This window comes from Benincasa hispida, chromosome 10, assembly GCF_027475165.1.
Source record: "Benincasa hispida cultivar pf3 chromosome 10, pf3_genome.v1.1, whole genome shotgun sequence".
In the NCBI taxonomy this organism is placed as follows: Eukaryota; Viridiplantae; Streptophyta; class Magnoliopsida; order Cucurbitales; family Cucurbitaceae; genus Benincasa; species Benincasa hispida.
Window position 1 is genome coordinate 39118608 of NC_143487.1, and position 12532 is coordinate 39131139.

Genomic DNA, 12532 nt, shown 5'->3' on the forward strand with positions numbered 1-12532 from the left:
GCCAAAAAGGGAGAAAAATCAGAGTAGAAACGTGCTGTATAAAGGCTTTATGTGCAGTAGTGGTACAACGCTACTACGCTTGATGTGGCAATAGAAAGGAGTTTTTGTAGCATCGCGACACTAGGGTACAAGGTCGTAATGCTCCGACATGCAAAGGATGCGTGTGTTGAAGCCAGTTCACAGCAGTTCACGGTTCACGGTTCGGTTCGCATGTGGTTTGGGTCATTCCTAGTCGATTCAACAACATATTTTCTTGGATTATTATTGTAATAATTAGTTTTTAATTAATTAAATTAATATAAATATTATATTAATTTAATTAATTATTGGGAAGTCAATCCCGGTCCAAAATATGTTTATTTTTTATATTTTGCATTGGATGTATAATATATATCATAATGTATGTCATATAGAGAAAATCCTACCATAGGTTATGCATTATTCATGCATCATGATTATATATGTTATAATAGCTTAATAGCATGTTCGTGTATCATATAATATAAGAGTTATAATATATGACTGCATGCATTAATAATATTACGATGCATCTTTTATATTATAATTGTTATCATGTATAATTAGAATGTATGGATGTATGGTATTGATTTTTTTTTTGTCATTACTTTAATATATAAATGTTATGTATATGAAGTAATGAAAATGAGATTGCATGAAGCATAACATTACTTTAGGTAATTTGTAGATGTTATAATCTTACAAAGTATGTCATTAGATACAATTTTAGGTTTTAATTTATTTCATTTTTTCTTTATAATAGTTACAAATAAATGAAATTAGATAGTAAAATCTATAATAAATAATTGCATGCTCACATAGGTTAAAATCATTTTTTAGATAGTTTAAAATTTGATTCATATTAAACCGATGATCACATTATCTTTTATTCACTTTAACAGGATTAAGTTGATAGAAACAGAACACTTCTACCTGAAAACTAACTTGGAAGGTGAATTAGATAGATTTGCTACAAATATACAATGATTGATTAAAGTTTATTAAAACACTACTACAAAATTGGACTTTAATATTGGTTTAAAACTGACATTATAGGGGTACAATGTCGGTTGTAAATCGACATCAAAGATCATGTTATAAAATATCTTTTATGTAGGTTTTAAACCTACATTATAGATGATCAAGATTTCAATATTAGTTTTCAACCGATATTGAATACTAGCTTCAATGTCGGTGATCAACTAACATTGAACATGATCTTCAATGTCATTTTTTCACATACTTTTTGTCAATAATTGTCCGATATTAAATATCTTTCATTGTTTTATCATTGAAAAAAAATAAAAAGTATATCATTTTTTTTGCTTACGCACGTACAAATCAAAAATATCTAAAAAAATAATAATATTTCTCTTTTACCTATACATATACAAAATCAAACCTTAATTGCTTTTATATATACAACTCAACTTTCTACAAACACAAAGATTAACTAATTCACAAAAAATAAAGAGACAAATTGTTTAACTAAGTAATATATCAACAAGTTATATTGATCAATATACATGAAGCTCTAAAATCTAAAGAATGAGACTTACACCTAATAAACAATATATCTTATAGATTTATGAACACAAACTACACAAAGTTATCAAACCTAGCAACTCAACTTAACAATGTAAAGAAATTTAACTCAATGATTTGGCTTCTAGTAAATCTTGTGGGACTCATGCCTGGATATGCATATGAATTGGCTTTATGAATTGTTGCAGAGAAAGCATCAATGTTGAAATCAGTCCACTCTAAGCAATGTTCTCTCAAGAAACGAACTAGCACAACAAGAGGAACATTCTACCAATAAAGGAAAAAGTGAAAAATGAACAAACAAATAGGTTTTCTGATAAACAACTACGAAATGAACAATAAAATACCAATTAGAAACAATAAAGCAAGAGGGAAAATGGGCATAACATACCAATTAGAAACAACAAAGTAAGAGATTGTGTTTAGAAAATACAAGTAATATCTAATGTGCAATGACCTGTTTATTTGGAAAAACTAAGGTAATTGCACCTTGCAACTCATTTTGCTACACAAATATAAAAGAAAAACTATTCAAATTGGGCAACAAACTTTATTTAAAAACAACTTAAACGACTATTATTAATATCAATACTTTATCTAAAAAAGTGTGGATAGATCACAGGGTTATTAAAAAAAAAAAGACAAATGGATTCAAAAGGAGGACAACATAAACATGAAAATAGAAATTAGACTCCAAATTTAGGGACCAAAATAGTATTTTTACCAAATAAAATTAAACTTACATTTGGAAAAAAAAGAACGTTTATCATTTTTTGAAGCATACATTACATTTATGTCATGGATTGAAATTTATCTATATATTTTAATCTTTGTTTAGTTTTTCAAAAAAATTAATCTAATTTGGAAACTTCATAATCTATAAGCTACAAACTTAAAGAAAAAAAAATAAAAAAAGTAGACAATATTAGCTTGTGTCAAATTTAAAAATTACAAAGTATGCCTACAATTACTTACAAAATAGTTATAAATAAAATATTAAATTAAATTCACTTAATGACATTTAAATAATTAGACTACCTATTTTTCTCTTCAACACTCATATTCACGTCTATCTCAATTTTACTTTTCTCACTCATATCGTCCATCCATCCAAATTGTCTCTCACCCACGTACAAATGTCATAAATAGAATTCTAGATAATAAAAATTCTTTCACTCATATAAAAAACAAACATTTTTTAATCATATAATTAAACCACTGCACTTCTCCACATTGTGTGAGAAATTAATTTTCATTTAATTTTTTTTAATATTGAAAGTGATAGAATCTCAAATGTTTCGTAACCTCTCAATTTCATTTTTATACTTTTCTCTTCTTTATGGCTTATTTATTTTATCAAAAGTGAAGCAATGTTCTTGAACAATCTATTATGGATTCGGTTGGGTAAAAAACAGTGCAGACGCGAAGGATAAGATTGAAGACTTTGGGAGTATCGAAATAGGCGAATCATTAATGGTGTTTGTAAACAACAAGATCTGAATGGATGATTTTTTTGTGTCTCTATTGATCAATTGTACAGATATAATAACTTGGTACAACACTAAAATTAACTAACAAGAATCCCCTAACAAAGCTCAACTATCTAACAAAACGAGATTTGACTTTGCAATCTGAAAATCCTAACAAAAGTAGTTTACAATTTAACATCTCCCCTCAAACTCAAAGTGGGAGGGTAGAAACCAACTTGAGTTTGCACATTAGCTGATGAAAGCGTCCAGAGGAAAGGGCTTTGGTGAAGATGTCAGCCGGTTGCATATGGATTGAAGGCACGGGGTAGAGTTTTGAAGATGATGGCAGATAAAATGGTAGTCAATCTCTATGTGCTTTGTGCGTTCATGAAAAACATCATTATGTGCTATCTGAATGGTACTATGATTGTCACAGTGAAGAATAGTATCAGAATTTTGAGGAGCCCTCATGTCAGTCAAGAGCTAGCGCAACCACAAGCCTCTGAGGTTGCATCAGCAAGTGCACGATACTCTGACTCAATGCTGAATTGAGAAACAACCGTTTGTTTCTTACTCCGCTAAGAGATGAGAGAATCACTAAATAAAAATAGTAACCTGTGGTAGACCGTCTATCTGTAGGTTCACCCGCCCAATCAACATCGGAATATCCACACAGAACCAAAGAGGATTTATAGGATAATTGAAGTCCATGTCCTAGCGTACCTTTAACATAATGTAGAATACAAAGGACAACTGTGAAGTGGATAGTGCGGGGATTAAACATGAACTAATTGACAATATGAACCGCTTAAGCTATGTCTGGACGAGTTACTGTTAATTATATAAGGCTGCCAACCAGTTGTCTATATAGTGTTGGATCCTAGAGGGGAACACTATAAAAAAAGGTCAGTTGGACATTGGAATCCAATGGTGTTAGTGCTATGGCAGAATCAATGATACTTGAACGAGCTAACAAATCTGATGCATACTTCGCTTGAGATAGGTAGTATCCATCGTAGCATGATGAAAGCTGAAGAACAAGGAAGTAACTGAGCGGTTCTAGATCTTTCATCTCAAAATGTTCTCCCTGATAGCGTCGGAGATCCAAGATAGCCTGAGGATCATCACCAGTAATGATCATATCATCCACATATAATAGAAGGAGAACAAGTTCATGAGAAGTTTTTCGAGTAAATAGAGCAGAGTTATGCGCGTTGGAGGAAAATCCAAACTGAGTAACTGTATTGGTAAAGGTTGCAAACCAGGCACGAGGAGCTTGCTTGAGCCCATATAATGCACGATGAAGAAGACAAACCTTGTTTGGTGGAGAAGGTATGCCAGATGGTGGCTACATATACACTTCCTCAGATAGTTTGCCATTAAGGAAAACATTCTTAATACCCATTTGAAGAAGGGGCCACTACCTGGCAGCTGCTGCGGCTAATAGACTCTGAACAGATGTCAATCGTGCAACTGGAGCAAATGTTTCTTCATAGTCAATACCATATTCCTACCCTGTTGGATTTTATGTCCTAAAACTCGTAGTTTGTAATATCATATTCTTGTTCAATAAAGCTGTTATTGAAAATCTTTAGTAAATTTAAATTCTATATTCATGAATCTAATAAACTAAGGATTTGAGGCTATGGAGTTTAAGTTTGAACTTTATGTAGTGACATAAATGTGGATCAAGTTCAAATATATATAGCCAAAATGGTCTATAGTATATGAATAAGGTTGGGCGCCTTATTCTAGGGACACTATGGATGCGGCCCCATAGTTGTGTAAGCTACAAAAGATGATCCGCCTAAACATGATCCACCTGCATGTCTTTATATACATGTGTAAGCTACAAAAGATAATCTTGGATGTTAGTTTATTGGTTTTTTGTGTTAATACTACTAAATAAGAAATAAAATACCTCAATTTTATTAAATAGATAATTTTTTTGTACTTTACAACTACAAACTACAGCACTCACGAGATTTAAGGCATCAACCACAACATGGGTATCTTATCCTGATGTCACTACAGATATGACTCATTTTGTAATTGTTACAAGTGTTGTAAAATGCTACAAATAATCTGATCCTAATAATTCATGTGGAGACATGTGAGCGAGGGTATCCTATATAAAGAGTTTGTATAATACCGGACCAAAAACTGAATAGTCTCTCTTTATAACACCAATTGTTTGAAGAAACTTACATTTCATCATGATGACCATAAGTGACTTGACTTGAATCCTGAGGGAGTTGTAAGCTTCTAGCTATGAGAGCGGTCCTTTGATTTTCATGGGTGAGAGTAGCCAGATTTTTCGACTTAATATGCCAACCATTTTGGTATTCGTTTGATTGGGAAGCAGGGAACGCAACTACATAAGAAGGAATTCACTCGTTCCCTACAGTTAGAGTAAGTAGATAAATTGCTCCCTTAAACACTGACTGTAGGGCTTGAACAATGTGGTGTCATACCCTCTCCTGGCCCGAGAGAGATTCAGTCGTAGATGAACTATAACTAATTGTTCATTAGAGGGAATAGTGATACTTAAGGAGTTAAATGTGACTACAGGAGTAAAATGGTAAGTTTGACTCAGCTGTACTTACGAACAATATGTGAATGTCAATACATTATTAATTGTTTGGATTTTCAAAGCACTTGTAAAAAGTAGATAGCAAAACTAATAGTTAGGACAAAATACCATTTTGGTCCATATATTTTAGAGTTTTATTCAATTTCACCTTTAAATGTCCAATTTTAGTCTCTCATTTATAATAAATCTTAATTTTATTCTTTCAAAGTCAACCTTTATCAAAATTGGTTAAATAATAATAATAAGTTTTTCATGCAAATAAATACCATAGGTTTATATGTCATCAAAATTTAAGAGTAAAAATGCTCATAGATAAAAAAAAAAAAAAAAAAGGTTTTTTTTTTAAAATGATTAAATGCTCCAATAATTACTAATCAATAAATATACGAATTTCAAACCATTATTTAATCATTATTTTTAATTTTATTATTAGTTCAAAAATTTATGTGTGGGAATCTGATGAATGTTACGTGTAGGATAGAATACCATTAAACGATTAGGGAGTTTGGATTTTGGCGTTTTCGTTTATTTCTTGATAAGGTTAATGATATTTAATTCAAAATAGTTCTTTCTTTTAAGAAACGAAATACAATGCACCAAAAATAGTTAATCACGGTTCTTTATTTATTTTCTTTTTTTCTTTTAAAGTAAAATAATAATTTACTTTCCATAAAACTTAAGTTTTGTTTGTATTGATAGTGTATTATTGATTTTTTTAAAACTTTTTTTTATCTATTAGTATTTTTTTTTATTTTCTTTTGTTGGAATAAAAAGAAATTTAAATGATTAAATTTAAGATTTATTAAGAGTACGAAGATTAAAATTGAACCATTAAAAGTATAGAATAAAAATTAAACAAACATCATAATATAGCGATTAAATGGTATTTTAACTTTAAAAATAATTATTGTAACTACTGGGAGATTTTTTTGAGAACATATTTAAATTTTCGGAAAAAAAGGTAATGATCATATTTGACCAATTGTTTATGAAAATATATCAAAACACAATAATATTAAGTTTTATTTATGGCTTTTTTTTCTTGTTTTATTTTTTTAGGACAATATATGAGTTAAAATTATAGCGCAAGTAATTATGTTTGAGTTTTTCCTTAAATTTTGTGAAAGTAACAAAGAAACAATTCTGTCGTAGAAATTACTTTTATAACTTCGCACCAATAAATTTCATGCAATAAAAAATGATTATTATTATCTAAAAAAAAAAATTCTATTGTTAGTATTATTATTTTAAAATATAAAATTATCATCAAACTTTTTCCCACAATTAAGATTTGTGAATTTCAATTTATTCTTATCCCTTCGAAAAGGAGTGAGAGCATGAAACTTTTATCTTTTATCTCTTTTCCTCTTTTTTTCTCCATAATTTATCATATATTAATATGAGATCAACAATATTAATCTATTGTATTGGTGATCGTTTTCAACTATAAATCTTGTAAGAGACATTGACATGAGAAGAAAAGTTAAAAAGAGAAGAACAATTAAGAGAATTCCTATTGTAGAAGCAAGATTTTTAATAGGAATGGAAATCACATCCAAGAAAATGATGGGCAATAATAACAACAAACCATGGTGTTCTCAAATTACAAGTGTTATTAATGGATTGATATGCACCCAAACCAAAAAAATATATAATATATATATCGGATCCAAAAATACATGTCACGGGCATAATTCAGATAATGTTAAATATCAATTTTAGTTATTTAAATTTTAGATTTGGCGTCGGCGGAAGCCAATTTTTTTTTACTATAAACTTTAAATATGTATAATAAATTTATAAATTTTTAATTTTGTATGCAATAGAGATACAATAAAAAATTTTAAAACCAATGTTTGATTGGCTTGGATTTAAACGTCAGTTTGACTTGCATCCCACTACCCCGGATTGCATCCCCACCGTTTGAAATCCCATGGTTGGGTTGGTTCAAAGGTTCATCTAAAGTAACCCAAACCAACCCAAACTCACCCGAACTTATTATTTACTTTAAAATATATATATTTGTTCTTATGATACAATTATATATACATATATACTTATTTTTGTTTTGTTTAATTTCATTATTTCTAGATAATTTATTATCTAACAACTCATAAAAATAGTTTTTTAGCACTTTGGAAAGAAAATTTGCATTACATAAATTGAAATAGAGTTGTTAATCTCAATTCAATATTTAAAAATAATTAAATCAAATTTCTATGTATTAACATTTTACTTATTTTTAGAATAAAAAGTTAAATAAATAATCCGAGCAACTTGAACCAACCCAACCCAAATTTTTCATGGTTGGGTTGGGTTGGGTTCATTTTTTAATTAGGGTTATTTGGGTTGAAGAAATTGACAACTCGAATAATTGGGTTGGGTCTAAAAAGTACATTTACCCAACCCACAAACACCCCTACATACAACTTTCTTAGCAGCTTCACAAGCAGTTACATATTCTACCTCCATCGTAGAATCTGCAATATATTCTTGCTTGATGCTACTCCATACTATAGCTTCTTCATTCAAAGTGAACACTAATCCTGATGTGGATTTCCTGGAATCTTTATCAGTCTGAAAATCAGAGTTAGTGTATCTTGTAAGGATTAAATCCTTAGCACTATACACAAGCATATAGTTTCTCATTCTCTTAAGATACTTCAGAATGACTTTAACTATTGTCCAATGATCTAATCCTAGATTGGACTGATATATACTGACCACTCCTACTGCATGGTAGATATCGAGCCTAGTACACAACATGACATAAATAAGGCTATCTACAGTAGATGCATAAGGAATCTATTTCATTTCTTCAACCTCTTGAGGTGTCTTAGGACACTGTTACTTAGACAAAATAATTCCATGCCTTAAAGGTAATAAATCTTTCTTGGAATTCTATATCGAATACTTGACAAGCATTTTGTCAATATACGATGCTTGAGACAAGACTACCGTTTTGTTCTTACGATCCCTTGTGATTTGGATCCCTAGAACATACTGTGTTTCACCCAAATCTTTCATTTAGAATTGAGCAACTAAACATTCCTTAATTTTGATCAGAAAACCTACATTATTCCCAATAAGTAGGATATCATCCACATACAACACCAAGAGTGCTACAGAACCGTTAATGATCTTCTTGTAAACACAAAGTTCATCAACATTTTTATCAAAGCCATAGCTTTTGACTGCAACGTCAAACCTCATATTCCAAGATCGAGATGCTTGTTTCAATCCATAGATGAATCGATTTAGCTTGAAAACTTTTTGCTCTTGACCTTGTACAATTAATTTTTCTGGTTGTCGTGTAGATTATCTCTTCTAGATTACCATTTAAAAAGGCATTCTAGGCGTCCATTTGCGATTTCTCATAGTCATAATATGTGGCAATGGACAAGAAAATTCAGATAGATTTTATCGTAGTAACAAGTGAGAAGGTTTCTTCTTAGTCTGCCCCCTCAACCTGGGTATAACCCTTTACTACTAATCTAGCCTTGAAGGTTTGCACCTTTCTATTTACACCTCTTTTTCTTTTGTAGATCCACTGCAACCTATAAGTTTTACCTCATCAGGTTGGTCTACAATTTCCTAAATAGAATTGGAGTACGTATTTCACACCCCGCCCCAAGCCTACCTCTTAAGTTTGAGGGGAGGCGCGACAGACCATAGATACCACCCTTTTGTGATACCTACTGCCCATATGAACCTCTTTACTCTCATAAAACTTTAAGCCAAGGATATAACACAACAACTGTTTGAATAAGCTCATTTTATTACAAACAGTGCGACGTTTACAACTCTCAAGCTTAACTACAAAGTTTACAACAAAAATTCTAAAACCGGAAGTGTAGCGGTGGTTGTGGCATACCTTGATCTTAGCAGCACCCTGGAACTCCTCATCTTTCGCTACTTGGGAAGAAAAAACATGAAAGAAAAGAATGAGTTTCAAGAAGCTTAGTGAGTGGTAAGCAACCTTTAGAGTCTATTTCAACTCATAATAATACAAGCATATCACAACTACGAGGTTAGTACTCAAACCTCAGCCTTGAATGAGTTTGTTCTCAACTTTATCTAAACGCACGGTAGATAGTTAAACTGATACTAGTCATAAACGCTTACACTCTTGCATTCCTTATGTGCACAAAGATCCCCACTTATGGACTTAGAATTTAGGCCATCCGGCCCTCTTACCATCCCATACGAGGTTCCTCTCAAAGGCTCAAGAACTAGACCTTTCGGTCCCTTGACCATCCTGTGAGGTTATGCTCTGGGCTCAGGAACTAGGTCAATAGACCCCCTGACCATCCCATTCACATATATTCATTCTCATTCTAATTACTCATTTAGAACATAAGAATATACATATACTCTAAAATATATGCTTAAAACTTAAAGGAAATTGCCACTCACCTTGGTAAGGTAGGAACCTTTCTCTCTAGAAGTTCCTTAGTTTCCTCGAGTTTTCTTTTGAACCCTAAATTCTAGATTCCATTACAAGATTATATTACTTATAGTTTCAGACCTTATTTCGGGATACTTACTTCTACAAACATATTCTAAAATGTCTCAGGAAGCTTACCTTAAAATATGAGCTTATAAAGTTTCGTGGTTTGGTTGGAATGCTCAAAACATCAAGACTGGCCCACGTTTATTCGAGAGCTCAATCCATCTGTCTTTTTCTCACTCTCCTGCCTATTCCTTGAAGCTTATTCTCTGGCAGACCTGCCTTGTAAACTAGACTCTCAGAGCTTTCAAGTGGCTTTGGAATCACTTAAAACGCACGAGTAGTCTAGGAGAACTCTTCGTCCCAAGTTGATGCTACTTCAGGACCTCACTGTCCGACAACATCTCCTTCTCTTGGAACCACTTGATCAACGCATAGCTTCCTCCGAATCTGCTCTCAAACACTCTTCCTAATATACTTTGAAGAGAATTTGTGTTATGAACTGAAGAGACACTTTGTGGTGGTATTTATAAGCTTTAGGAACCGATCCTTATCATTTCTTAAGGCTTTCAATGCATGACACCTCCTACTTTAGAAACTTTTGGAGTGTTTGCACTATGCTTTGCCACCACCTACTTCTATGCCACTCACCTACTTGCCTGAAGTTTGAGTTGTTTTCTTCATGCATAAATCTTCCTTGCATGAAACTCTATTTGTCCACCTTCTACTAACTTAAGCTCAACTTCTTCTCGGTTTAGCCACTTGTCTGGGTAAATCCATCAGCCTTGTGTACCGCAAGCTTCAACAACGCATAAACACTTCACTATGCACCCATCATGGCTTAACCCATCGTTTAGCTCTTGTGCTCATCTCATAGCTTATTGTCTAGTAATCTCTTGCTATCTCATCATCCAGCCTTCTCGCTATCGCTCATCGTCCAACCCTTTCGCTGTCACTCATCATCCAATCCTCTCACTGTCGCTCATCGTCTAGCACCTGCACCCATCGCAGAGCGCGTACGCCCCATCATATAACTCCATCGTCTAGTGACCTCTCGCTATTTCTTATCACCTAACGATCTCGCTGTTGCTCATTGCATATCTCTCGTTGTCGCTCATCGTGTAGCGCTCACCCCATATTTTAATGCATTACACCCATCGCCTAGCGTGTTCGCTTATCGTCTAGTGCCATCGTCTAGTGCTTGCGTCTATTGTCTAACGCTCACGCCTAACGCATCGTCTAGCATCTATGCTTATCGTCTAGCGCCCAAGATCATCGTTTAGCGCTATCGTCTAGTGATATCGTCTTGCGCTTATGCTTATCATGTAGGGCCATTGCCTATCGTGTAGCGCTATCGTCTACCGTATCGCTTAGCACATCGTTTAGCACTAGCTACAAGATCGTCTATGTGTGCAATACTTCAATGCCCAGTGCCCATGCTCGCGCATACTTTTCAGCATGCATGCCCAATCTCAATGCCTAGCACCTTGCACTCATTATCTAGCCCTCTCGCTCTCGCTCACACATCCTCTTATCATCCCAACGCATGAGCAACCTTTGGGCACTGCCTTTTGCCAATGCTTCCGCCAACATGTGTCCATACCTCACAAGCTGAACACATGGTTGTCCTTAGCTTCAATGCTTAATCCTTTATAACCTCTACAAACTTAGCTTCATTAGAGCCTCATGCGTGAATGTTTCCTAACACCAAACACCTGGTTTCTTTTTTACTTTACACTTAGCCAAATTTTTACTAGTTAAAGCTTAACTCAAAGCTACTCAAAGAAAATCTATTCCAATACTTAGAATTTTCCTTTATTTCAACATAGGATTTAACTTATACTTAGTTAATTTACTTAAGTACCTGTTTAAGTAGGGAAATTGAGATCCAGGTTTCACAAAGTAGACTTCATTTCTTGATTCATGGCCTTAATCCATTCATCCTTGTCAACATCTTCCATTGCCTTCTTGTAAGACAATGGATCCGCAACGTTATCATCTTGTATAATACATTGAGTTTCAATTAAACCCAAATAGCGGGTGGCTTGAATTCTAACCCACCCACTACATCAAGGCTCCCTCAACTCTTGAGTAGGATGTGTTTGACTTGATGAAGCAATAACAACAGATGTTGAATTGTTTTCTTCTTCAATAAATCTTGTTGAAGTTTTAGTAGTGTCTTTGGTGAGTTCATTCAATACAATCATACTTCGTGGGTTATGCTCTCTAATGTGGTCTTCCTCCAAAATATTTGCATTTGTCAATACAGATACCTTATTCTCGTTTGGATCGAAAAACAAATCACCTCTCATTTCCTTGGACTAGCCTACAAATAGGCATAATTTGGAATGCGGTTCCAATTTTTTGGATTTGCCACAAGCACATGTGTTAGAGACCCCCAAATCCTGAGATTCCATAAACTAATTTTACAACCTCTCCATAACTCAAAAGGTGTTT